The 27,497-nt window shown below is 38.8% G+C and overlaps 1 protein-coding gene across 2 annotated transcripts in view; it reads right to left on the minus strand.

The window, feature by feature from the left end:
- Nucleotides 1–27,497, minus strand: part of LOC122813927 (zinc finger protein 883-like) — a 469,091-nt gene that overhangs the window by 389,885 nt on the left and 51,709 nt on the right. The gene's annotated exons all lie outside the window — the stretch shown is intronic.

Consider the following 27,497-nt stretch of genomic DNA (forward strand, 5'->3'; position numbering starts at 1 on the left):
CTACAAGAATAAGCTTTTATTTAGGCAAACAAGTGAAGTTCTTTCCTTCGTACTGGCCGTGGGTATGATTCTGCTGGCAAAATCTGACGTTTGTTCCAAAAATGTCCCACTTTGGGCATTTGAAAAGGTGGCAACCCTATCTACCATCAATGATGTTCATGACATCTTTCAGGCTATAGGTGACTCATGCCAAGGCCTACTTAGATAGTTTGCTATGATTCTGACATTCTCAGGAATCTATATCCTCCTGGTGAAGTATTAAATGTACACAGCTTTGAATGGTCCAGTCAAGTATGATTAGTCAAAAGTCCTGGCTCACATCAAGCACGGAGAAATACTTAGCTGTGGACAACATGGAGACAACTTCCTCAGCTGGCCTTAACGGACAGAGTTCCCTCAGAATGTGATGGTTTCTTTAGCTGGGAAGGGTAGTGTTCTGTTTACTGACAGATTTTACTCCCTGACAAGGCTATCAATGGAAGATACTGTGACAGATTTCTAATGTACCTTAGCTGGGAAGGGTTATGTGGTACTTACAAGCAGATTTGATTCCTGGACTAGGCTAACAATGGAAGATGTTGTGATACATTTGTTGTGCATCTTAGCTGGGAAGGGTTATGTGTTGCTTACATACAGATTTTATTCCCAGAGAAGGCTGTTGACGTTGTGATCCATTTCTCGGTTACTTCAGCTGAGAAGGGTTATGCGGTATTTACAGACAGAATTTATTTCCAGACAAGGCAACCAGTGGAAGGTACTGTGATACATTTCTACTTATCTGTAAAGGGTTATGTGGCATTCACAAACAGATTCTATTCAAAGAATAGACTAGCAATGGAAGACGTTTTGATACTTTTGTTGTGCACCATAGCTGGGAATGGTTATATGGTACTGATAGAACAGTTTTATTCCAGCCCCAAATTTGTGCTGCATCTGCAGAGCTGTCAGGCAGATTTTTATGGTATGGTGGATGAAACCAGATGAGGTATGTAACCATAGTATTGGGAGGATTGTGTAAATGTTGGTGACAACACTGGTTATGTGTCTTCAAACTGCCCTAAACTTCAAATAATATGGTGTTTTAAACCAAAACCAAAATAAACTGTTTATATACTGACCACTGTGTGTGTGTGTGTGTGTGTGTGTGTGTGTGTGTGTGTGTGTGTGTGTGTCTATATATATATATCTATATATATATATATATATATATATATATATATATATATATATATATATATATCATGAAGAGATCATGTGCCAAAACACATGATGGCATCCAGAAGCTAAAACAAGTGTATTTAACTCTTTTCTAATCTGCAAAAAGAAAGGCAATAGATACAACCACGACAAGTATATAGTGAAGCTTGTACAGTAGATTCAGGGATCACACAACAAACTAACACCGAGTCTGACATCATTGCTGACAGAGATCTTTGTTTTTTGGGTAGACACTTTCCAGCTAAGGTACCACAAACACATGGAAAAAAAACAACAACAACAAGAATGTGCAGAATCTGCACTTAGAAAAGTATGTCTAGAGAGATGCAAAGAGGAAACAGAGGTGCATATGGGGGAGCATAAGTAACACAATACTACTGTCTAGACTGCAGAGCTGTCATGTGTGCTGGAACATGTTTTAAAGAACCAAACTAAAAAGTACAGAACTCAAAACACACACTGGAGACCTCCTACTTCTCCTTATCTGAGTAAGATCTCTCGCACAGATCTAACAAATCCAGCACTTCAGAGGACTTCTATTGGCATAGTTTGACATAATTTCACCAGGCAAATCACCATTTCTGTTTCTACACATATAGTGATGCCTGTACTCCTGTACAGACAAACACACTGGCCCTGTTTCCAAAATACTTGCTGTCAGTGCAAGTGATCAGTTACACTGAGAGCAGGCTGAGATCTGGTGGTCTGGAATCTGTCCCGATATAATCCTGTTTCAAGATCGGCCTTATACTGACGTAATTCACTTACACGGAGAGCAAGCCTTTCAGAATTAGGGCAGTCATACTGAGAGCAACTATTTTGGAATCTGGCCCACTGTGCTGTCCTTTAAATCAGGATTCAGATAAGTGAACATTTTGGGGGTAGAAAGGCATTTATCAGTGTTTTCTACCCAAATACCTTACTGGAATCCCCTGCATTTTTATTGTGAACTGCTTTAGGCAAACTGATCAATGGTTTCTTATGTGTAGCTACAAAATCCAGAATTTTGGACTGTTTTGCTTTCATAATATGACATTCCACCTGGTTTCCACCTGGGAGCTATTTAATATCTGCTGAAAAAGATGAGTTAAATAATGACCAGAATGTATACGCACTAACTTTACATTACACAAAAGTAATGAATTATCAATATTTCAACAGTCAAGTTAACATTTATTTTACTGTGTATGGGGTGAGGCCTGCAATGCACAAAGACAGTGTGCTGGTTATAGATCTGGATTGAGAAACAGTGCAATTCTTAAAGGAAGAATGGTATTATGTTTATTGATTTGCATCCAAGAACCTTATTAAAATTCCTTAATTTTACTGTAGTCTGCCTTAAGGGATCTGACACAAAAATGTTTACTTTCACCTAACAAATCCAGCATTTCTGAAGACTTTTATTGTCACAGTCTGATATTCTACGCAGTTTTCGCAGGGGGAGTGCTTTTTAGAATCTGCTTAAAAGGCTTGGAGAAATGAATGCCCAGAATAAAATATATGCACTTTGTTCTCAATACACTAGAAGAGAAAATTTAAAATATTTCACCAGGCAAGGCAACATTTCTGCTAATTTTTATACCAAGGGTCCCCAACTAAAAACAATGGGAATTACATGAGGACTAGTTCACTCTGCTGAGGTCATGCTCTCTAAAACAAAAAGATAGTTATTGTAAATACTTTATGTATGTAATGACTCAGATATAGTGCTACCCTTTAAATCACAATTGATAAAACGTGAAATCCTTGGGGTAAATTGAGATTCCTGAGTGTGCTTTGTATCTTATCAGAAGTCCTTGATTTTTTATTGTTAAATCCCTTAGTGGAACTGACACATGGCCTGTTACAACTAGTACATAGCATTTCTGAGGGATTTTCTTGATACAGTTTGGCATTATGCCTGGTTTCTACTTAGTGGTTGCTTGACATATTTCCCAAATTTTGGATGAAACTAATTTCCAGAATATATGCCCTATTACCTGTGATCAAATCAGAAGTAAAAGTCCTATATACTTTACATGGAAAATGTACATATATTTTTCATTTGTAATATGCTCAGGCTAAAATGCCATGCTTTCAAATGGTTTAATAGTGTGATCAAATTCAATAGCATGCTGCACTGAAACCTTTGAAGGTAGAATACAATTGGGATTTTTAGTTGGATAACCTATTGCTATTACCTGAAAGTTTCATAATGAAATCTGAAAAGGAGACTGAGATGTCATCTTTAATATACAGATAACAGTTTTGTTGGTGTATGAGTTAACTGTCAGTGTTTAACTTTTTGCATTATACTTACTTTCTATTGGGAGTGCTGCTTTACAATTCTGTTTCATACACAAAATGCTGTAATGGCCTAGAATACTCCTTAACTAAGCTGTAATTACATCAGAATAATAATCCAATATAGTTCAAAAGAAAAAAAAAGTATTTTTCACTTGTAATGTGTTGTGACTATACTGCCATGCTTTCAAGCAGCAAAAGCTGCGGTTCTGGGGTCGTATTCAGTAGTGTGCTGCTATGAAACACTTGAGGTTACAACTGCAGGCGTAAATATATTTTACAGCTGAAAACCCTTTAGTTATTCCTGAAAGTTACATAGTAAAACCTCAAAGAAGACGTACATTCCTTCTCAGTATGTAGAATATTGCAAGGATATAGAATATATCTGTCCTAAGCTGTCATTACACCAGAAATAAAAATCTTGTTTCACTTGAATACATCATTTTTTGTCATTAGAATTTAGACTCTTATGCAATACAGAAAATTACATGAAGGTAAAGTTGTTTTTTCTTTATACTTGGAATCAAACTTACTGAACTAGAATAGTCCAGTCTTCAGAGTTTGCTGATCTCTGGGCTTTGTCTTGGTTCCTGTGCTATTCCATATCCTTATTTGGATAAAAGGAAGCGTCTTTGTTCACCAGTGGGAGTGGGGAGCACTAAGCAGCCTATTTGTCCCTAGAGGAGTGGTTCCAGCCAGAAACTTGGCCATTTTGGGTCAATTCCTAGCTCTTTTCAGCCCCCTGTAATAAAGCCCGCTTTAGCACGCTTTTTCGCTTGTATTCAACTCAGCACAGCTCCTCGTGGTGTCCTGCAGAGTTCTACAAGCAGCAGAGAGCAAAAGAGTGACTTTTTCCTGATTTAAGTATTTTTTCTGGCTTTTTGATTATTTACTGCTTAGCGACTGCATTTTCGCCTGTTTATACAGCTCTGCATTCTATTTAAACTGTTTTTGTGTTGATTAACTGTTTTGCACTTTTAAAAAAGTTATTTGTTGCTTAATTTTACCTGTAGGCTAACACACTCAAGTGCGCTAGCCGTTTAAAAGCATTTACTGTCTGTTTTCTAAAAAAAAAAAAAATCTTGTTTTCCCGCCTTACTGAACTAGAATAGCCCAGTCTTCAGAGTTTGCTGATCTCTGGGCTTTGGCTTGGTTCCTGTGCTATTCCATATCCTTATTTGGATAAAGTGAAGCTTCTTTGTTCACCAGTGGGAGTGGGAGTGGGGAGCACTGAGCAGCCTATTTGTCCCTAGAGCAGTGGTTCCAGCCAGAAACTTGTAGTCTATTGGCCATTTTGGGTCAATTCCTAGCTCTTTTCAACCCCCTGCTATAAAGCCCGCTTTAGCACGCTTTTGCATGATTTAGCACGGAGTTGCCCATAGAGCACCTTCGGGCAGCGCCGGTTAAACAAGGTTAAACTATTTCTGGCTCCGTAAAGTCTGCTCTTCAATTTTTCCCTTAGAATTTCTCTACTTGCAATCTAAACAGTCTATTCTCCATCTCAAAAGCTCAGCACTTGCTCCTAAAGCATTTTTATATAGGTAAAGTACTTATATACTAAACAAAGTACTACATTAGCCTAGAATCCCCTTGAGTACCCATTTCCCTATAGGTCCCTTCTGTACAAAGACAACCCACTCCTTCTTCCACAAAACACAAATACATGTGAGAGATGCAACTATATAGCCAAACTGGAGGCTGAGCTCTCTCAACTCAGGACTGGCAAGACCAGACAGGAGGAGAAGGAAACCACACACACCACAAACCCAGTTTCACATGGAACTATCACAACTGCAAAACAAACACATAAACACACAAAGACATACTCGGAGGCACTGATCAAAAATCTACCAAAACTACAGAGGCCTCCAAAGCAGACACCCAAGCAACTGCCACCTCAAGACATAAGACATGCAATACATAGTTCTCAAAGTCAGTGTGCTAAACAGTCACAGCCCTTAAGGCCAAACACAATGCCAGACACACTTGTTATAGGTGACTCCATAGTCAGACACACTGGCGTCCCACTCACCAGACTGAACAAGGAAAAGATCACAGTAAGCTGCCTGTCAGGCTAGAATCGCCACATAACACAAGCACTCAGGTCACTCCACAGCAAGTACAAGTATGACTCAGTCATTGTCCATGCCGGTATGAACGACCTGAGACGTACCTCCTGGACTACATGAAAAGAGACATAGAGGAGCTCTCAGATTATGTAGCCCAGCCGGTATGACCCTGACCCTGAGCAGTATCCTACCCTCACCAAGAATGATGCCACAATACAGAGACAAAATGATCAGCTTTAATAATTGGCTTAATTACTGGTGTCATTCTAAGGGGATCCAATGTCTGTCTGCCTGGGATGACATGCTTGACAAGCCACGCTGCTTCGCAAGGGACGGCTTGCACCTGTCACCCTGGGCTTCGGATATTGGCAAAGGCTCTTGCCACCCCATAGTGCCTTTTTAGGCAAGGCTCAAATGATAAACCTACCGCCTAGAAAACAAAATGGAAAAAACTAAGAGTAATACTGCTCAATGCCAGAAGTCTAAACCTCAAGATGCACCCTCGAAGCCCTCCTCAGTATGGAGAACATCGATGTCTGTGCTGTGACTGAAACCTGGTTCAAGGCTCCTGAGAGCACCCCAGCACTATCAGGTTATACCTCATATCATGCGTTCCGGCCCCAAAATCCGGACCGAACCACAAAAGGAGGGAGTATCCATATTCATAAAGGATACCCACACCTCCAGGTTAGTGGCAACGCGAAGCATCGGAGACCATCCAGGTGCAATTAACCATAGGTAAAACTGCCCTACAGTTTGTAGCATGCTACAGACCACCTTCTCAAACTCAGGAAACCCACACAGCCTTCCTGAAGACACTGGAGAGTATGAATGTCTCTCCAAACACCATCATATTGGGTGACTTCAACTACCCAAACATAGACTGGGAACATTACTCAAGCCCCAACACCCTAGCCCAAAGGTTCCTGGAGTTCATAAACTCAAATGCTATGGAACAACTAGTCACCATTCCCACAAGAGGAGAAAATATACTAGACCTGATCATCACAAACATGGGGACAAAATGCTCCACACCGGAAGTATATCCCTCATTGGTGAAAACAGACCATAAATTAATCTCATTGGAGATCCACATCCCACCCCCACCCCCAGCAAAAAAGACCACAGTGAAGAACTTCTCAAAAGCAAACCTCACACTTCTTAAAACTGGAGTGGTATCCTTCAAGGCCCCCGAGCCAGTGGAAACCACAACCCACGCTGCTGAAACCCTTACAAATGCCTTCTACGAGCACCTCCAGGAATGTATGGATCAAGCAATCCCTAATAAAATCAAGACCCTTTCCACCAAAGGCAGGCACCCGGTCTGGTGGACCCCAGCCATAAACAAACTCTACAACAAGAGGAGAAAGCTACTACATGACAGAGCAAAATCTCTAAAAGGGAAGGCATCTCTGATCAATACTAGCAAAAAACTACGATCACTCATAAAATCATCCAAGGCCAACTTTGAGAGAAAAATCGCTAATGACACAAAAGACAATCATAAGGCCTTCTTTAGCTATGTTAGAAACCTGGGTGGAAACTCCCAGATATGCTCAGAATTAGTCCAAAATGATAAAAAAATCACTGATCCCACAGACATTGCCAACATACTGGCAGACAGGTTCAGTGCAAATTTCTCTCCCCCCTCCCCCCCAAAAGGAGAAATATCTATCCCACCAGAGTCTAGCCTCCCAAACATCTCAGGTGCCCAGGTGAGAGCTGCTCTCTCTAAAGCAAAAAACACAGCATCAATGGGACCGAACGGTGTCCCCGGCTGTGTGCCACACGAACTCAATGAGGAACTAAACCCACACATAAGGCTGCTGTTTAATCTTAGTCTTACTACAGGATACGTACCCAAAGAATGGCGTACGGCAACTGTGGTCCCACTCCACAAAGGCGGTGCTTCTACGGACCCTGGAAATTACCGCCCCATAAGCTTGACAAGCCTTGTCTGCAAAGCTATGGAGAGGATCATAATGGAACTCATAAATAAAGACATTGGGGACCTACAGACACTGGATCCTACCCAATTTGGCTTTGTCAAGGGCAGATCCTGCCTCTTGAACTTGGTCGACTTTTTCGAAACAGTCACTAAGGCCATTGATGAGGGTAAGGCAGTTCACACAGCCTACCTTGACCTAGCAAAAGCGTTCGACACAATACCCCACTCGGGCATCATAGAAAAGCTCACCAGCTTAGATGTAAACCCATATGTCACAAGATGGGTTGCAAACTGGCTCAAGGACAGAACACATAGGGTTAGAGTTGCTGGTGCCATGTCAGACTCTAAGCCGGTCACAAGCGGTGTCCCACAGGGCTCAGTCCTGGGCCCCCTCTTGTTCGGCATTTATTTTCTGAAGTGCAGGCAAACATAGGGGGATTGTGGCTGACAAAATTTGCAGATGACTGCAAACTGGGCACCATAATTGACACTCCATCAGACACAGACATCCTCCAGAGAGGTCTCATAGAAATGGATAACTGGTGCCAGAGCCATGGCCTTAAGCTAAATGCCAAAAAATGTATAGTCATACCCTTTGGGAAAAACAAGGTAACCCCTAATTACCACATAGGTGGTAATCCATTAAACACGGAAGAAGTTATCAGGGTTCTGGGGACCCAAGTTGACAGTAACCTCTCTTTTGACACTCACATTGCCAAAGTGGTTAGGAAGACCTTCTACATTGCCCACCTGATCATGAAGGGATTCACATCCAGATCAGGAGAGGTCATTGTACCCCTGTACTCTTCACTTATCAGACCAATGATTGAGTACAACGCCCCATTCGGAATGTACCTTACCTGACACCTGCAGCAGTTGGAAAGACCCCAAAAGTTCCTCACCAAAAGGATAAAGGGGCTCAAACATATGTCATATGATGCCCGACTGAAGAAACTCCAGCTCTATTCAGTCGCATACCATCTGCTCAGAGGTGATCTGTGCCTGACATACAAGGCCATGTCCAACCCGGAATTAATGGACATGCTCCACCTCAAAAAATCCAAATCCACCAGAGCCACGAGAGCAAGAGACTTAAACCTCAACACAGATATAAATAGGACGTGCTGGAGGGACAGATTCATCAGCCAGAGACTCCCTACACTATGGAACAGAATCCCAGTCCATGTGAGGCAGAGCCCCTCACTGACTCTGTTCAAGAGAAATCTTGACGAGTGGATGGGAGATCGTAGGTTTACCCCGGGAATCATCTCTGTGTCACTGCTGGACAGAGGTACAGCAAACTAATGGATATAGTATTCTTATCCTAAGGGGTGGTGAAAGCCACACACACTCTGGCAGAGCTTATAAATGCCCTAGGGCAGATAGCCTAGTATGAACCTATGAACCTATGAACCAAACTATAGTTGAGGGTCATGACATTATTCTGTGGAATCTGATGTAATATTCCATACAGTTTCAGAGATAGGCACCTTTATTGCTTGTTGTCCCCAGTAGTCATATAATACCATTTGTATGCTCTGTTTTTGGTTCCCAACAGACAAGTACATTTTCTGAGGCTGACAAAATATGTAGATGTACAAAGGGAGTAAATTAACAGATGGGTCAGTGTGAACTTCTACATATAGATAACTCTCTACAAAAATGCCCCTTTATTTACTAACATTTGCCATAGTCAGCAGGAGAAAGAACCATGTGTTGCCCCACATCTGGGTTACTGTTAAGAGAAAAAGTTTTAAAACATACTGTTATTTGTCTTTTTCTCCCATCTAGCAAAATGAATATGCTATTTGCTGAAGTGTTGGTAAGAAAAGGTCATTGAACCATGTTTATTAAAGATGGGCTTTATCTATGATCGATGTAGTTTGCTTATGAACTTGAATAACATCTGTTTTCTATACTTCTGAATAAGAGTTAATTTACTGAGGCAGGTTGTGGAAAATTCCAGCTACCACTGTTGAACTAAGTATTCTAACATTCTGTACTAACTGTGGTTTTGAGGTAAACATTCTACACTAGCTGTGGTTTTGAGGTAAAGCATTCTTTTCTGAGGTAATTTGTGATCCTAGATGTTTTTCATAGCCAACTGTCAACTGTCAGAAATGTAACAAAAGCTATTTTGGCTAGTAACAGGAAAGTATAAAAGTTGATGTCAGTAAACAAGCTGATCAGATTGAGATCATCTTGGCCAACATGCTGCTGTAATCTGGTTAGCAGTTAATAAAGGAAATTTTCATCACCTGAGGCAGATGTGACTCGCTTGAATTTTTTTCTTCTGACATTTTGGTCCTTCGGACCGGAAACCTCTACGAAGATACGGATCAGACTGACAGAGACCGAAAAAACCTGCGCAGGTGAGGGTTTCTCATCTTAAGATTCCCTCGACGGAAAGCCCTCTGACTGATTTGTCATTGGAAAGAGGCCGGCCGCTCTCTGATTCCTATCTGAGGGACGGTTTCCGAACCAACAAGGGGAAACAGAGTCTCATCTGGTTCAGGTAGGATGAAAATTCCTTTTTTTTCTTTTAATTTAATTTAACCTTGTCGACAGGGGTTTTATTTTTAGTTAAGTGTGGGTAGGAATAATTATTAAGATTATTTTGTTAGGATTACCTGTTATTTTGTTAGGATCCCCGTTAAGATAGCCCCATTTTGTAATAAGCCCTGTAAAAATAATTTTGATGCAGTCCAAAAATATACAGTCCTAAAAATAAGAAATGCAGTCCTAAAATATATAGTCCTAAAATAAGAAATCTAGGAAAACATGGGTTCAAGTTGCTGCAAGTGTGAGAGTGATGTCTGTTTAAATGTTGATGCTAAGTATATGAAAAGTTTAAACAAAAATAATGTTAAATTTTTGAGAAGTGGAAGTTGAAATATGATTTTGATGGTACACTGAATAAGAATGCCTGTGCAAAATTGGTTAGAGATTTGAAAAAGGATGCAGGAACTAGAACTAAAAAGCAAAGACAATTGGGATTTCCCCAAGCACAAAAATGGTTAGAAGAAGCAAATAAACGAGCTATAAAAGAAAAACAGTGTTAGGAAAAAGAGAAAATAAATCAAAAGGGATCACTGGTGCCAAGTGGAAAAGTAGCTTTATTTTTAGATAAAGAGGATGAGCACACAGTTTGTGCAGTACAAAGGCAGGCAACCGCCCCACCGTATGGTGAAATTGCTGCTGCCATTCCGGGGGAACCTACTCAATATCAATCTGAAGATGTGGGATCTGTACAGCAGGGTGGGTTATTAGCTGCTCAAGGAAATGTTGTGACCCCTCCAATTCACCCACAAATTCCCGTAGTACCTAAAGTTGCTTTGCAACAGGTAGACCAACCTATGCAGTTAAGGTCAGGACCAGTAGGGCAAGGACGTTGGGCTATTAAACTTCCTGACCATTTAGAAGCTCTTCCCTTAATACAAGTTGCAAACCCACAAGCAGGAGATGTTGGACAAGAACCAACTATTTTAGTTTATCGTCCCTGGGCTAGAGAGGATATAAAACGAGCTACGGATGGTATTCCTCATCCCAAGGTTAATTTTCAAAAGTTTTCTGAGGACATAGTTGGTATGCGTTTAAGTTATCATCTAAATGGTTTAGAAGTAGAACAAGTAGTGTGACGAATCTTAGGTCCAGATTGGCACTTAGTTTGTGGTACTTGGACACGTAAGGCAGATGACGGCACTACATTAAAGCATAATTCTGGGGTGTTAGACACACGAGTCACTGATCTGTTAAAGAGAATTTCTGATAAGTGGCGTCCAAGAGCAGATTGGACAGTAATAAATCAGTGCATTCAAAATGATGATGAATCTGTAGATCATTATATTGTAAGACTGACAGAAGTGTTCAATAACCATTGTGGAATGATGATTCCGCAGGATCAGACTAATAATAGTCCGTATGAACAGCAATTGAAAAATGCTTTTCTTAAAGGTTGTAAGGCTCCGATAAGTAGTTTTATTACTAAGCACATGGTAGATCACAGAACATGTAGACTGCAACCTTTGTTTGAATATGCACAGCATGCTGAGCAACATTTCAATCTAAAAAAGAAAAAGAAAGTACAAGTGTTGGCAGTAGGGGATGATGGTGGTATATTCTTAGTACAGGACCAAAGGGGGCAAGGGCGCCATGGTGGCATAAAAAAATGTGGGGGCCCGCAATGGGGCACGTTAAATGAACTGGGTGGACATTCAGCCTATAGGGAAAGGTTAAAACGTGGAGAATGTTTTAAATGTGGTAGACGTGGGCACTTCACTGCCGACTATGAAGAGTGGCAACATCCCCCACAGCTTACGAACAAGGGCTCCGCATGACTATATGATAGTAAAGAAAGGCACCATCTTCATTATGGGGATAGTGAAGAGGCAGACACGCTCTGCGATGAATGTCAGAACACTCTAATGGAAGGGCGGGATTGTGACTGTGAAGTCATAAACCTGGCAAATTTGGGTATTGCTATGCATCTAGATCAGAAACTCATGATAGAGTTTTTGGTTGAGGGACAAAAAGTGGAGTTTTTATGTGATTCAGGTGCATCGCGTATACTTTTGGGTTCAGCAGTTCTGCCTCCGAACTGCGAAACAGATGAGTTTGTCCTTGTAAAAGCGGCAAATGGGAAAATTTATAAGGAACCACTGTCTCATCCTCTACTGTTCACAGATCCGCAAACAAACCAAACTGTTAGGTGTAGGGTAATTATATCGAAAGTTTGTCCAGTTAATTTGCTGGGAAGAGAATTGATGCATGTGTTTGGAATAGCGGCAATTCCCACACCTAAGGGTATTGAGGCAAAAAGGTTAGCGGATGGCTTAGTAGTACAGGGAGTACAAGACTTGTCTTACTGGTATAGCCTAGACTTGATTTCAGACAGCCTGGGGAGGGTTGATACAGAGTTGATCAATCTAGCTCTAAGTAAATCTAAAAGCGGGTCACCGCAGGTTGCGGTGCACTTACATTGTACAATGTTCTATAAGGCCCCTGGTCCGGATAAAGAATTTGAAAAAGAATTCTTTAAGCACAAGTGTGCAAGGATAATTTTGAATGATATGTTTTGGGATACGCAAGGCAATACAGTAGTAACCTGTACTTTGACTAAGGAAATGAGTTCTTTATATCACTCAAGTTATAGCCCACATATCTCAGTTACTAAAGCAGTGGGGACACATTGGGTAGATTTGGCGAAAAAGGTAACGATTTGGAACACAATGTCTGAAAGTCAGTTGAAAGATCAACAGATCCAGGTACAAAGATTAAATTGGGTGACTTGGGCACAACCAAGTGTGCACCTCAGGGATGACAAAACAGAAATGGCATGACAAATCCTCCTAACTCGAGGAAGATAGTGCGTTAAGTGCCTTTCCTGTAGATTTGTGGTCAAAAGGTAAAGGAGATGTAGGATTAATGAAAACAGCAGGTGAAGTTTGTATAACTGCAAAGTCAGGTTTTAGACCTCGTAAGCACCAATATCCACTAAGTAAGCAAGCAGAGGAGGGAATTAAACCAGTTATTAAACAGCTAAAACAGGTAGGAGTTCTTGTTGAATGCCCAGATTCACCCTGCAATACTCCGTTGTTTCCTGTAAAGAAACCGGATGGGTCATAGAGGTTGGTTCAGGATTTACAAGCAGTAAATTCAGCTGTGATCCCAAGAGCACCGGTGGTCCCTGACCCCTATACATTACTTAACGATTTACTACCTCAGCACAGATATTTTTCTGTCATAGATATAAGCAATGCCTTTTTCTCCATACCACTACACAAGGAGAGTAGATTTTGGTTTGCATTCACTTTTCAAGGTAAAAGATACACATACACCAGATTGCCACAGGGTTATTGTGAGAGTCCGACAATATTCGCACAAGAAATGGCTGCGAATTTAGCTCAAGTTTGTTCCCCCAGAGGGAAGCCGGGTTCTGTTGTATGTAGATGATATTTTGTTTGCCTCACCCACACAGGAAAGTTGTAGAAAGGATAACCTAGCCCTTCTTAGTTTTTTAGCTGAGCAAGGACATAAAGTAAATAAAGAGAAGTTACAATTGTGGAAAGCACAAGTAAAGTACTTGGGTTATTTAGTCTCGCAGGAAGGTAGACAATTGGAAAATAAAAGAAAACAAGCAATTCTTGAAGCACCTATGCCTATGACTAAGCGGGAGATGATGTCGTTTTTAGGTGTGACTAATTTTTGTAGAAGTTGGATTCCTAATTATGCTGAATAAGTTGGGCCACTGACCGCACTGATCTATGACACTCCCATAGCAGCAAAAAGTAATATACAGTGGACAGATAAGGCAATACAAGCATTTAATAGAATTAAGTAATTGATAGCAGGATCCTCTGTTTTGGGTTTTCCGAACTATTCTAAGCAGTTTGTACAAATGGTTGATTGTAAGGGAGGATATATGACCTTGGTTCTGGTACAAGTACATGGGGATAAACAGAGACCGATAGCTTTTTATTCCTCCAGATTAGATCCTGTTGCAAGGGCATTGCTGCATTGTGTTCAAGCTGTAGTGGCAGCCGCCACGGCAGTGCAAGCCTCAGCATCATTAGTTTTGTTTCACCCATTAAAATCGCGAGTTCCACATTCAGTAGCTACTATACTTTTGCAAGATAAGATAACCTTTTTATCTCCTAGTCGACATTTGTCATGTATGACAGTGCTGCTGACACAGCCACATATGACCATAGAAAGATGTACTACTCGTAACTCGGCGACACTTTTGCCGACTCCAGAAGAAGGTACTCCACACGTTTGTTTAGAGTGCATTCATGACAAAGTACTTCCCCGACCAGATTTAACGGATATTCCGTTGGTAGATTCTGATCTTGTTTTGTTTGTAGACGGATCAGCAAAGAAGGACACTGTAGGAAATACACTAGTAGGGTATGCTGTCACCACAGAAACTGAAGTTTTGGAAGCAAAAGGATTGTCAAACATTTATTCTGCACAAGCAGCTGAGTTAGTGGCTTTGACTCGAGCTTGTACCTTAGTGGGGGGGTAAAAAAGTGACAATTTATACAGATAGTCAATATGCTTTCTCTACTGTACATGTTTTCGCTCAACAGTGGAAGAATAGAGGAATGGTTACTGTGACAGGCAAACCAATAAATCACAGAGATTTAATTTTACAGTTGTTAGATGCAGTGCAATTACCACTTCAGATAGCGATATGTAAATGTTCCGCACATACCAACAGAAAAGATCCTGTCTCCAGGGGAAATGCCCTTGCTGATATGGCTGCAAAAAAGGCAGCTCAAGAAAATGATTTGCTTTTACATGACAATGATTTAGAGCCCAGATACCTCTTAGACTTAGAGACACTAAAAGTAATGCAAACAATGACAACACAGAAAGAAAAATGTCGTTGGGTGAAATATGGTATCACTCAACAGGATGGGTTGTATAGGGCATCAGATGGAAAAATGGTATTACCCTCAAACCTTTTTAGGTATGCTGCATTGGTTAGCCATGGACCTGCCCATGTAGGAGTACAGACAATGGTTCAAATAGTGTCTAAGGTGTTTTGGTGTAAAGGATTTTCAACTTATGCAAAGCAATTCTGTTTATCTTGTTTATTATGTGCAAAGTATCATGCTCAGGGGGGAGTTAAAAAAATCTCAGCAGGCATTCCCTACCCCTCCATATCCATTCCACACACTCTGTATGGACTTTATTGAGTTGACACCTTCAGAGAGAAAAACGTTCTGTCTAGTTATAATTGATGCTTTTTCTAAGTGGGTAGAAGCTTTTCCAGTAAAGCATCCTGATGCACACACAGTAGCAAAGCTTTTGACAACAGAAATAATTCCCCGATTTGGCCTTCCAAGGCACATTTACAGTGATAATGGGTCTCATTTTGTTAACCAGATTGTTCAGAAGTTGGGCCAAGTGTTTCAAATTGATCTCAAGTACCATTGTGCTTACCATTGGCAGTCAGCTGGACTGGTGGAGAGACACAACGGTGTCTTGAAGAGTAAGCTCTGCAAACTGATGGCAGAAACGCATAGATCCTGGACTGCATGCCTTCCATTGGCACTCCTGTACATGCGAATCTCACCCTCCTACAAAGGACTTACACCATTTGAACGTTTGTTTGGGAGACCATATTACGTCCCGCAGTGGCAAGGATTGTTGCCAGCGGAATATGAGGGGGTGAGGATCTGGCGGATTATATGAAGAAGCTGCTAAATGTCAAGTCTCTTGTAACCAATGACTCCTTTGCAGATTCCAGAAGTGAAACCTTGTTAAGCGTGGCACCCGGGGACTGGGTGTGGATCCGAATTGTGAAGAGAAAGAACTGGTCATCCCCAGGTGGGAAGGCCCACATCAAGTACTTATCTCGACACCTATGGCTGTAAAGATCACAGAGAGGACTTTGTGGATTCATATCACCCACTGTAAAACACTTAAGACTTTTCCTTCTGCCATTGATGTTGGTCAGACTCCATCGGACCCCTGAACGCAAAGTCGGACTACAAAGGAAGGATGGCCATGTTGAACTGGTACTTGATGATGATTTTGGTGGCGAAAGTAAATATGTCCATACGAGAAGGAACAGTTGTGAGAGAAAAAGGAATAGTGGTGCTGCAAGCGCAAACAGGTGTTACTACTGTGTTCAAGGTAAAAATTTGTAAAGGAATTTTGGACTGTTCTAAATGGAACAATAATGATTTCTTGACTCATGCAAAATACTTGTGCAATAGAGACTGTACATCCTGGTCAAATGTTTGGTGGTCAACAGATGTGAATGGATGGGAAACAAGTGGTGCAGTGATACCAGAGAAAGATAAAAGCAGACAACAAAGAATAAAAATTGCGCATTTCCAAGGTACCAAAGTAATTACTATAACCATTGTGTCACCACAAGAAAGTGATTCAGGAGTATATGGAATCGGAGTGTCTCTTCCAATTGGAACTGACCCTTTGGGGACCCTCCAACTTAAAGTACAAAGCCTTAAAAATTCTACAAGTAAAGCAGATTTTGCCTTCACAGAAGAAGAACAATTGTTACTCGAGACGGGATTCGTACACCATAATGAATGGTTATCTTGGGTTAGATATAGTACCCGAGAGGCACATCGTGAGAACTGTGTTTCTTGTGCTGAAGGTAAACTGCAACTAGCGACAGTCCCATTGATGTGAGATGAAGGTAACCTAACGTGTCTGTTGAAATTATTCTTCAACAAAACTGAAGATAAATGCAAAAATGAAACTCAGCATTTTCCAGTCATAAGCAAAGTTGAGAAACCGCCTATAGCGATTTCCTATCCAGGTTCGTATATGTGCATTTCCAGAGATGGCACAGGAAAGAATTATGGCAATATGGGACAGAACTATTGCAATGTTACTGTGAATGGCAATGAGAATCCATTTCTGGAGAACCAAGCACACAGTTTAGCAGACGTTTGGTGGTTATGTGGAGACAACAAACTCAGATCAAGGCTTACGATTCCCTGGAAAGGAACTTGTGCACTCGTAAAGTTAATTCTGCCATTCTACATTTTCCCAGTTCCAGCAAGCAATTTCGTAAGAGAACCTGAAATAAAGCAGAAGTGGTTGAATAAGAGAAAAAGAGAGGCACCGAAGCAATCCTTCGATAGTGGTGTCTACATCGATAGCATTGGCGTACCAAGAGGCGTGCCTGATGAATACAAAGCAATAAACCAAATAACAGCTGGTTTTGCATCCATCTTTGTCTGGATTCAACCCAATAAGAATGTGGACTGGATCAACTACATTTACTATAACCAGCAGCGTTTTGTGAACTATACCAAAGATGCATTAAAAGGTATTGCTGAACAACTGGAGGCCACTTCGCAGGTGGCATGGCAGAATCGAATTGCGTTGGATATGCTCCTGGCTAAAGAAGGAGGAGTTTGCAGGATGTTTGGGACTTTCTGTTGTACATATATTCCGAATAACACTGCCCCTGATGGGAGCATCACTCGAGCTTTGAAAGGTTTGGAAATGTTATCCGAAGAATTGGCAGAGAACTCTGGGGTAAATAATCCCTTTACAGACTTTCTACGAACGTGGTTTGGAAAATGGAGTCATCTCATCAGCAGTTTCCTGGTGTCCGTCGGAGTCGCTGTGGCTATCGTGGTGGTATGTGGTTGCTGTTGTATACCCTGTATCAGAGGTCTTCTACAAAGACTGGTTGATACTGCTGTTACGAAGATGATGTACCAGCAGTTGCAACATACTGGTGAAAGTGAATACACTGAAATGTGACTTTTGCAAATGTTTTGAAGTTTAAAAGTTTGTCTTGCAAATGAAGTAATGTATGCAAAGAAAAACTTAGTTTTTACCATATATTGCTGAAATAAAAAGACAAATAAAGTGTTTTGAGGGGGGAAATGTTAAGAGAAAAAGTTTTAAAACATACAGTTATTTGTCTTTTTCTCTCATCTAGCAAAATGAATATGCTATTTGCTAAAGTGTTGGTAAGAAAAGGTCATTGAACCACGTTTATTAAAGATGGGCTTTATCTCTGATAGATGTAGTTTGCTTATGAACTAACTTGAATAACATCTGTTTTCTATACTTCTGAATAAGAGTTAATTTGCTGAGGCAGGCTGTGGAAAATTCCAGCTACCACTGTTGAACTAAGTATTCTAACATTCTGTATTAACTGTGGTTTTGAGGTAAACATTCTACACTAGCTGTGGTTTTGAGGTAAAGCATTCTTTTCTGAGGTAATTTGTGATCCTAGATGTTTTTCATAGCCAACTGTCAACTGTCAGAAATGCAACAAAAGCTATTTTGGCTAGTAACAGGAAAGTATAAAAGTTGATGTCAGTAAACAAGCTGATCAGATTGAGATCATCTTGGCCAACATGCTGCTGTAATCTGGTTAGCAGTTAATAAAGGAAATTTTCATCACCTGAGGCAGATGTGACTCGCTTGAATGTTTTCTTCTGACAGTTACCCTTATGGATTCTGTTCTTAATGTGATACTCTGACTTCATACATTGCAACTTGAGAATTAGTGAGGAAAAAATGCATGAGGCTACGTAAGGGTAGACTGAGGATAGAAGAAACGCTTTTAGAAAGAAAGGAAATGAAGTCGACATTTGACTTTGGGTGGTTTGTATAATGTACACGTGAATGGCAGGTAGCATTAAAGGAAACAATTGAGAAAGAAATATATATTTATTCATTCAACTATTGTTAAACAGGTTGGTACAACTGAGCTAGAAGCCCATTTTCAGGAGACCTAAGGAGAAAAGCTCCAGAAAATTAATTACAAAAATTCATAGAACATAGAAAAAAACTATTACAAGTTATACAATGTAGTAAAAATAAAAAGTAAAACATGTAATATGCACAAAAGTTAAGCAAAATACAGGTGAACTAAAGAAATAAAATGAGGTCAATTTAACAGACATCTGGCAATTTCAAAAATACACAATATGTATTTACAGACGAGGTACATAATGTACAAATGTAAAGGTGGATTGGAGACAATGTACTATAAGATACGGTAAACTCAAAACAGATGAGCTACATACATAATCTCATTGTTTTTAGTTGTAGTGGATACATAGTAGTCACATTGCTATATGAGAACTACTTAAGAATGTGAAGAAAGGCAGAGTCAAGAGAAAACGTGGTTAGAGAGAAAGAGAAGTGAGTTGAAGGAGGAGAGAAAAGGAAGAAGAGATGGGAGGTTTATGTAGGGTCTTGGCAGGGGCAGATCCATGAGCATAAGAGAAAAAGTTTTAGTTGCTTTTTGAATGGATTTAAATTTGGGATGTTTCTTACAGAGTTTGGAAGTTTGTTCCAGGCTAAAAACACATTGTAATTAGTTTGTGGATGTTTTTTTTGGCTTATGTATGTCAAGGAGTTGTTGGTCAGAGCTTCTGAGGGATCTAGTGGGGGTGTAGAAGGAAACTAGGGAAGAGAGGGAGGGGCAGGCAGTAGGTTTGTGTAGGATGGAGTGTGTGATTTGTAGCTGTGAGATAAAATGTTGATGGGAGAATTCTGGCCATTGTAGTTTTTTTAATGCAATGCAATGGTGAGATTTATAGGGCTGGTTTGTAGCAAATCTGGTGATTTTATTATATGTTTACTCAAGTTGAGAGATTAATGTGGATTGTGAGTTTGAGAGGATGGGAGCAGCATGGAGAAGGCATGGCAAGAGGAAAATCCTAGCTAGAGATACTTTGGCATCTGGTGTGAGGAATGGTTGTTTTGTTACAGTAACCACAGTTTTTGATGTGTCTTTTTGATACACAGATGAATATGCTGGTCAAAATTTTAGTTGGTCATCTATTATGGTGCCCAGGAGTGTAGTATGTGGATCAACTTTGATAATTGTGTTATTAAGAGACAAGATGGTAAAGTTGGATTTGTGGTGTGATAGTGATCTTGGTAGAAACAGTAAGAGTTTAATTTTTTTTAGAGTTTAGGATAAGCTGGTTTTCATGAAGTAATTTTTCTATGGTGATGAATGTGTTTTATATAAGTGAATAGAGATGTGACATGTTGTCACAGGTGGTGATGAGAGTTGAGAGTCTGTGTATTCGATAAGAGTCGAGTGGCCACAGGCAGAGTGGAGGTGGTTAGTAAAGATATTGAATAGATGGGGGCCTACAATAGAACCCTGGGGACCCCTGTTTTTACAGACAAGAACGGGAAGCAGGAAGTGAGCAATTGTGAACAACAGATTGTTGTCTATTAGTAAGGTTGCTGGAGAACCACTGCAAAGTGGGAGGAGAGAGGTTAAGATCAGTTAGTTCTGTTAATAGTTTAGAGGGAAACACTGCATCAAATGCTTTGGATAGTTTCAGGAAGAGACAGGACACTAGTTGATTATTATCTCTGATCTCAGTAACTGTATCAGCAGAGGATAAGAGGGCAATATGAGTAGTGTGGTTTGGCTGAAAGCCATGTTGGGTTGGGGTAAAAAGGTTTTCATGGATTAGGTTTTTAAGCAGTTGAGAGTGGATGCACTTTTCAATAATTTTAGAAAGTGGTAATAGAATGACTATTGGTCTAAAGTTAGAGGGATCTGTAGAGTTATCTCATTTGTGCAGTAGTATGGTGTAGAAAGATTTCCAGATGTTTGGAATGGTACCTTCTTGAATAGATCTACTTATTAGTATTGGAATAGGGAAGGCTATGGATTCAGCAGCAAGCTTGAGAAAGAGGAGGGATAGTTTATCAGTAGATGGGGAGCAGGGTTTCAATTTAAGAGGAACTGATTTGACACAAGAGGTGGGGGACAGGTTTAAGAGAGAAAGGGTTTTTATGAAGAGTAGAATTAGAAGAGTTTGGGAGATTGGAGTAACGGTCTGAGTGAGTGAGTGTGCAGACAGTGTCTCTTAAGTAGTTATTAAGCAGTGTAGAAGTCTCCAGCAGTGAGTTATTAAGGAGCGGATTTGGGGTTGTGGGGTTACCAGGGTGAAGGATATTATTGCTAGTGGATCAAAATCTTTTAGGGTTGGGGAGGTGATTAGTTTGTGCTGTACTATACAAGTTTTTCTTGTACTGGTAAATGCAATTTTTTGTAAGGTTTCTGATTTCTTTGTAATTTGTAGTAGGATAGGAGATTTGGTTTTCTGCCAGGTTTTCCAGATAGCATCCCTTTTATGAATGAGGGAGTGGGTTTTGTTTGACAGTCACAGTGCATAGTTAGCTTTTATCCTAATTTTTCTTTGGGAGCAAGTGAATCTAAGATGTTGAGGAAAATCTGGTTACATTTTTCAACAGCTTCATTAAGGGGGAGGTAGTGAAGGAAGAGCAAGTTTAGAGTTAAATGATTCAGTATCAAAGGAGGATAATTTACAGCAGTCTCTGTATATATATATATATATATATATATATATATATATATATATGTATATATATATATATATATATATATATATATATATATATATGGGATTTAGGTAGCTGGACAGAGTAGGAAGGCGGTCATGAAGGGTGTCGGGTAAGGTGTGGGGCTTGTGGTAAAGATTAGGATCTGTAGTGACCCCTAACCAGGAAAAGCCGAAAGAAGAAGAAGAAGTAAGTATCAAATCAAGGATAGAGGTGGAACCAGAGGTTTTATTAATACGAGTGAGGGATGTGATGAGTTGTTTGAAGCTGTGGAGGTTAATACTAATATTTGGAGAGTCTATCATAAGTTTTGACCAGTCTATATTTACATCTCCCAGAATAGTATATTCCCAGAATGGAATATATCACAGAAGAAAAACTGTGATGATGTCATTGAGTAGACAATTATCATAAGACTCTTCAAAAATAAGAAAAATAAAGAAATAGAGAAATTTGTAAAAATGTAAAGGAATAATTAAGCCGAACAAAAGGTTTTCAAATAAGAGTAGAAAAGAGGAGGTATGACCTCTGTTAAGTTAAAAGGTGAAGCAGAAGTATGGATTTGTGGGATAAATAAACCATAGGGAAAGGCAGGGAGTTTGTAAACAGAGTAATATTATGAAGGTGAGGGAGGAATGTTTAAAAAGTCTGTATAACACTTCACAAGTGAGCATGGCAAGAGGAGAAATGGTAAAGCTTTGGGGGAAACAAAAAATACATAAGTGCAAGGACTAAGAGATGAGATAACTTGGGCTTTAAGTTAGAAAGAGGCAGTCCCAGAAGATGGAATGCCTGACAGTAATTTTTAGAGCTTTTGCAGCTAGATATTTTAACTTGTGTAATAACCAAATGCTTTGAGGAAGGATTAAAGATAAAAGCCTGTGAGTACAGTATTTTTTTGGAAGAAGGATGATAGCAGACCTTGCTACCTGAAGAGCAGTGACACTACTGAATTAGGAATATAAGTTACTTGTTGTAAAATTTTACATAAAAATGATTTAAGTGCATGAGGTGGTGAAAGGGGGATATATTAATGGAGTATTATTCTGACTTGTATATAAGAACAGGTTCAGCTGACAATGAATGGATAGGAGATGGATTACAGTGAGAAAGCAGTCAGACAATGATACCGATGGATATTGTTACAAGTAAAAGTAAACAAAAGTGAGAAATTGAGATAAGAGAGGAGATAACATGTCGAGTAATGTTGAATTATACAAATAGTTTAGTAATAAAGGAAAAAAATGTTCCATAGGTTATACAGTTGGAATTACAGGTGGGCAAGCCTGGGATAGTTTAAAAAGGGCACATCCTGAGCATAAGTGCAAGTCTAACTTAATTTTTAGAGCTTGTTATGAACTGAGACAGTGCTAACAAAGAAAAATGGTTAAAAAATGTAATAAATGCTAGGGATTCCACAGGTGTCTTTAAGAATGTACATTGTTGGTATGATGCCTGGACACAAACTGGCCAGTGGCTGAAGTCACATGCATCATGCTATACAGTTATCACCATCAATGCAGGATTGTAACTGCAGGACTTTTTACAAAGAAATGGACAATAAACTGACTTCTAGTTTAATTTTATTATACAACAACATAATTATATTTCTGTATGTATTTTGGTAACAGGGGTATTTGTAATGCTTTTTCCTAAACCTTGCACTTGCAGGCACGATACCACTTAGCTCGAACAGAGGAGACTGGTGTTAGTTGACAATAATTTTGTTGTATATTCCAACGAAAAACGAACCAGTAGAATGCAATACAATACAAAGTAATCCAGTAGGGTTAAGTGCTTTCATCTGAGTAATTCAGACTTCCTCAGAACCAATGAATAACATTATGGGAGTTGCATTTATACCACAATTTGGCGCCAAGTTTAATTAATTGTACTATGAATTAAATTATCTTAAAGTGTCTTAGTACTAATATAAATGAATTATACAAAATTCATCTATAAATACCTAATATAATATACAAATGTACTATGTAAATTGAACACAATATAAAAGTTAAAAGTTAAAAACATGTATACAAACATTTATAAAAAGTGAGTTAAAAAACATTATACATTATAAAAAGCCATTTTTTTAAAAACATTTCCACTCCTATATTACATGAATTGATAACTTGCATGTGAACTATTTATATGTCAAATTTAATCTGAACTTAAATTGATCTTATTTCATTATTAAAAAAGGTTTAAGACTAATGTATTCATTTATACCTGGATGGGTTGTAGCATCTAAAATAATCTGCCACTTACTTTCTAACAAGCCTAGATATGCTTTCCAATTGCATTTATTAAGTGTATTTTCAACTTTGTCTATAATTGTGAATGTAAATGTGTGTTCTTTCCCCTTGTCAATTGCATGTTTGCTGAGTGCGTTTTTTGTATCACCTTTTTCCACTTTATACATATGCTCGTAAATACGAGTTTTTAACTTTCTTTCGGTCTTCCCAACGTAATAAGCTGTGCAGCAGGTGCATCTAGCAAGATATACCACCCTCTGAGTATTACAATTTCCTGCTACGCATCTGCATTTGCTTTTTATACCATTTTTGAGGAAAATGGTGTTGCATTCATTTATATATTTACATTGTCGACATGATCCGCATTTTTTAGTGCCCTTTCTTTCCCCATCTGTATTTTTTATATATGATCCACTCTCTAGTATCTTCTTAATATTTTTAGGTGTTTTTAATACTATAACAGGATGGCTCCCTACTATTGGACCAATCATCTCAGTATTAGTTAATAATTCCCAGTGTTTGCGTAAAATCTCTTTTACAATATTAGTATATGCGTTGTACATAATAACGCATACCCTTCTATTCTCATGTTGATTTTTTTTCTCTTTTTGGTCCAATTACCCCTAATAATGGTGGGTATTTGATGCCCCATTGATTTTTAACATACCCCACTACGTCATCTAGCATTCCTTTGGGATATTCCCGATCCACAAACATTTTATATATAAGACTCAATTCGTTTTCCATATCTTCCCTTTTGGATGGCATCCGGGCTGCACGAATGCACTGCCCCTTAACAACATTCTTGAAAATATGAGGGGGGTGGTTGCTCCCAAATTGAATGTAATCATTAGAGAATGTTGGCTTCCTATATAATCTAGATGAAAAACCACCTGCTTCTTTGCTGATGAAGGTGTCTAAATATGGTATCCCTTCATCACTAATTTGATAAGTAAATTGCAAAAATTCTGTTGTGTTGTTAAGATACGTTATAAATTGGGGTATAATATCTCTAGGTCCATTCCAAACAATGAATAAATCATCCAAAAATCTGGAGTAGAGGGATATATATTTATAAAATTCACTAGTGAGTACATAAATATGTTCCCACTCTAACATGACCATGTTAGCAAATATGGGTGCACAAGAGGCACCCATAGCAATCCCTCTTGTTTGTCTAAAATATTCTCCCTGATATTGGATATAACTGTGATCTAAGATGAGGCTCATCATGTCAGTAATTAAGTTTATCTTATCCCAAGTTAACCCAGAAAATTTGCGCATACTATTGCTAAAGTATTCTAATCCAGTAGAATTCGGAATGCATGAAAACAGATCCTTGACATCAATAGTGATGAACGTTATATCTTCTCTCCAAATATCCGATGTCAACTTGCTTAGAAAGTCCCAAGAATCTTTGACCAAATGGGGGACATTACTGTAAATATGCTTTGTCCAATGGTCAATAACTACCCCAATGTTAAAAGTTTTAGACTGGGATCCAGAAATGATGGGTCGAAATGGGGGTTTGTTCATACATTTATGTAACTTCGGTATGCCTACGATACAAGCCATCTTTGGGTACTCTATTCTGATGAAATTGTATGTATCGTTGGTGATACGATTATCCAACAGATACTCTTCGATAACCAAATCGATCCTGTGGTAACCTATGTTGATTTGGTTAATGGACACTTCCTCATAATTACCAGAGTTGAATAAGATCTCTTGTATTTCTTTTTGATATTGCAATGAATCGTATATAACAATGCCCCCCCCCCCTTATCGGGCTTCATAATGCGAATGTTTTTATTCATGATGAGACTATCTAAGATTTTCCTCTCTTCTTTAGTTAAATTGTCTTGGAAAACATCAGTATGACTGTTATTCTTTTTCTTTTTTATACTGTAGTCCAATTCATATATTTCTCTACATACCACTTTCTCAAATGCGTACAACATAGGATTGGCAATCGGAACATATGTACTTTGTTTAGCTATTTTCTGTGGTGGAATCTGAATATCTATTGCTTTGTCTTTGTCAAAGAATTGTATAGCCAGATTAAGGCGTCTACAAAATAACTTAATTTCTTTGATGGTATCGTATAAATTAAAGCCTGTACTGGGTATATATTTCATGCCTTTAATGGTATAAAAAGCAAATGCAGATGCATAGCAGGAAATTGTAATACTCAGAGGGTGGTATATCTTGCTAGATGCACCTGCTGCACAGCTTATTACGTTGGGAAGACCGAAAGAAAGTTAAAAACTCGTATTTACGAGCATATGTATAAAGTGGAAAAAGGTGATACAAAAACGCACTCAGCAAACATGCAATTGACAAGGGGAAAGAACACACATTTACATTCACAATTATAGACAAAGTTGAAAATACACTTGATAAAGGCAAGTGGAAAGCATATCTAGGCTTGTTAGAAAGTAAGTGGCAGATTATTTTAGATGCTACAACCCATCCAGGTATAAATGAATACATTAGTCTTAAACCTTTTTTAATAATGAAATAAGATCAATTTAAGTTCAGATTAAATTTGACATATAAATAGTTCACATGCAAGTTATCAATTCATGTAATATAGGAGTGGAAGAATTTTTTAAAAAATGGCTTTTTATAATGTATAATGTTTTTTAACTCACTTTTTATAAATGTTTGTATACATGTTTTTAACTTTTAACTTTTATATTGTGTTCAATTTACATAGTACATTTGTATATTATATTAGGTATTTATAGATGAATTTTGTATAATTCATTTATATTAGTACTAAGACACTTTAAGATAATTTAATTCATAGTACAATTAATTAAACTTGGCGCCAAATTGTGGTATAAATGCAACTCCCATAATGTTATTCATTGGTTCTGAGGAAGTCTGAATTACTCAGATGAAAGCGCTTAACCCTACTGGATTACTTTATATTGTACTGCATTCTACTGGTTCGTTTTTCGTTGGAATATACAACAAAATTATTGTCAACTAACACCAGTCTCCTCTGTTCGAGCTAAGTGGCATCGTGCCTGCAAGTGCATTTGTAGTCAGCTGTTACTGTTTTATTCTTTTCCTAAACCTTGACAAGTTAGAGATTTGAAATACATAGTTCATTCATGCCCTATCTCTGAACCTGTTAGCACTTAATTTTTCAATATATCAAGGATCTACAGCAAAACTGTACCCTCAACTTATTAAGAAACAGTTTAGAATTTGCCCACCTGTGCAAAAACAAAACAACAGCGTCACTAAAGCAAATTTAGGAGTGTAGAATATGACACTAAAACTAAACATGAGGGAGCCAGTTCTGAGAAAGGGGAAGTTTGAACCATTTACATTCAATCTCTAACGAATCAAACAAGAGCACTAATAACATATTTCTGTATTAGGCAGAGGTCTAGAAAACCGGGGAAATGAAAAGGAAAAGAGAAGAAAAATAAAATGTATACTTACTGTAGATCTTTTTACTTACCAAACGCATAAGCTACTGTGTTTTTATGGGCCAAGCTTCTTTATTTGAAGATACAGTGATAATGCTAAATAAATCATATGGCTTACCACAGCACTTTATTTCTTCCTCAGTCAGACAGACATAAAGTAAAACTAACTCTGAATATCAGTTTGAGACTGCTGTATAGATGGATGCATCTGAGATGCAAGGATAATGACTTATGAGATATTATAAGCAGCTCATGTTTGCAGCACAGGTATATAAGACAAGTTCTACACATAATAACATGCATGCTGATCTAAAAAAATCTACATAGAGAAGCGCAAAACATGAAGAAAACAGAGTCGGTCCAGGGGTGTCCAGGTTACCCCTGACTTGAACAGACTCCTCTACACAGGACCTTTTACTCACTCTAAAGAAAA

The sequence above is a fragment of the Protopterus annectens genome, chromosome 10.part0 (genome assembly GCF_019279795.1).
Source record: "Protopterus annectens isolate FY-2018-M chromosome 10.part0, PAN1.0, whole genome shotgun sequence".
NCBI lineage: Eukaryota > Metazoa > Chordata > Ceratodontiformes > Protopteridae > Protopterus > Protopterus annectens.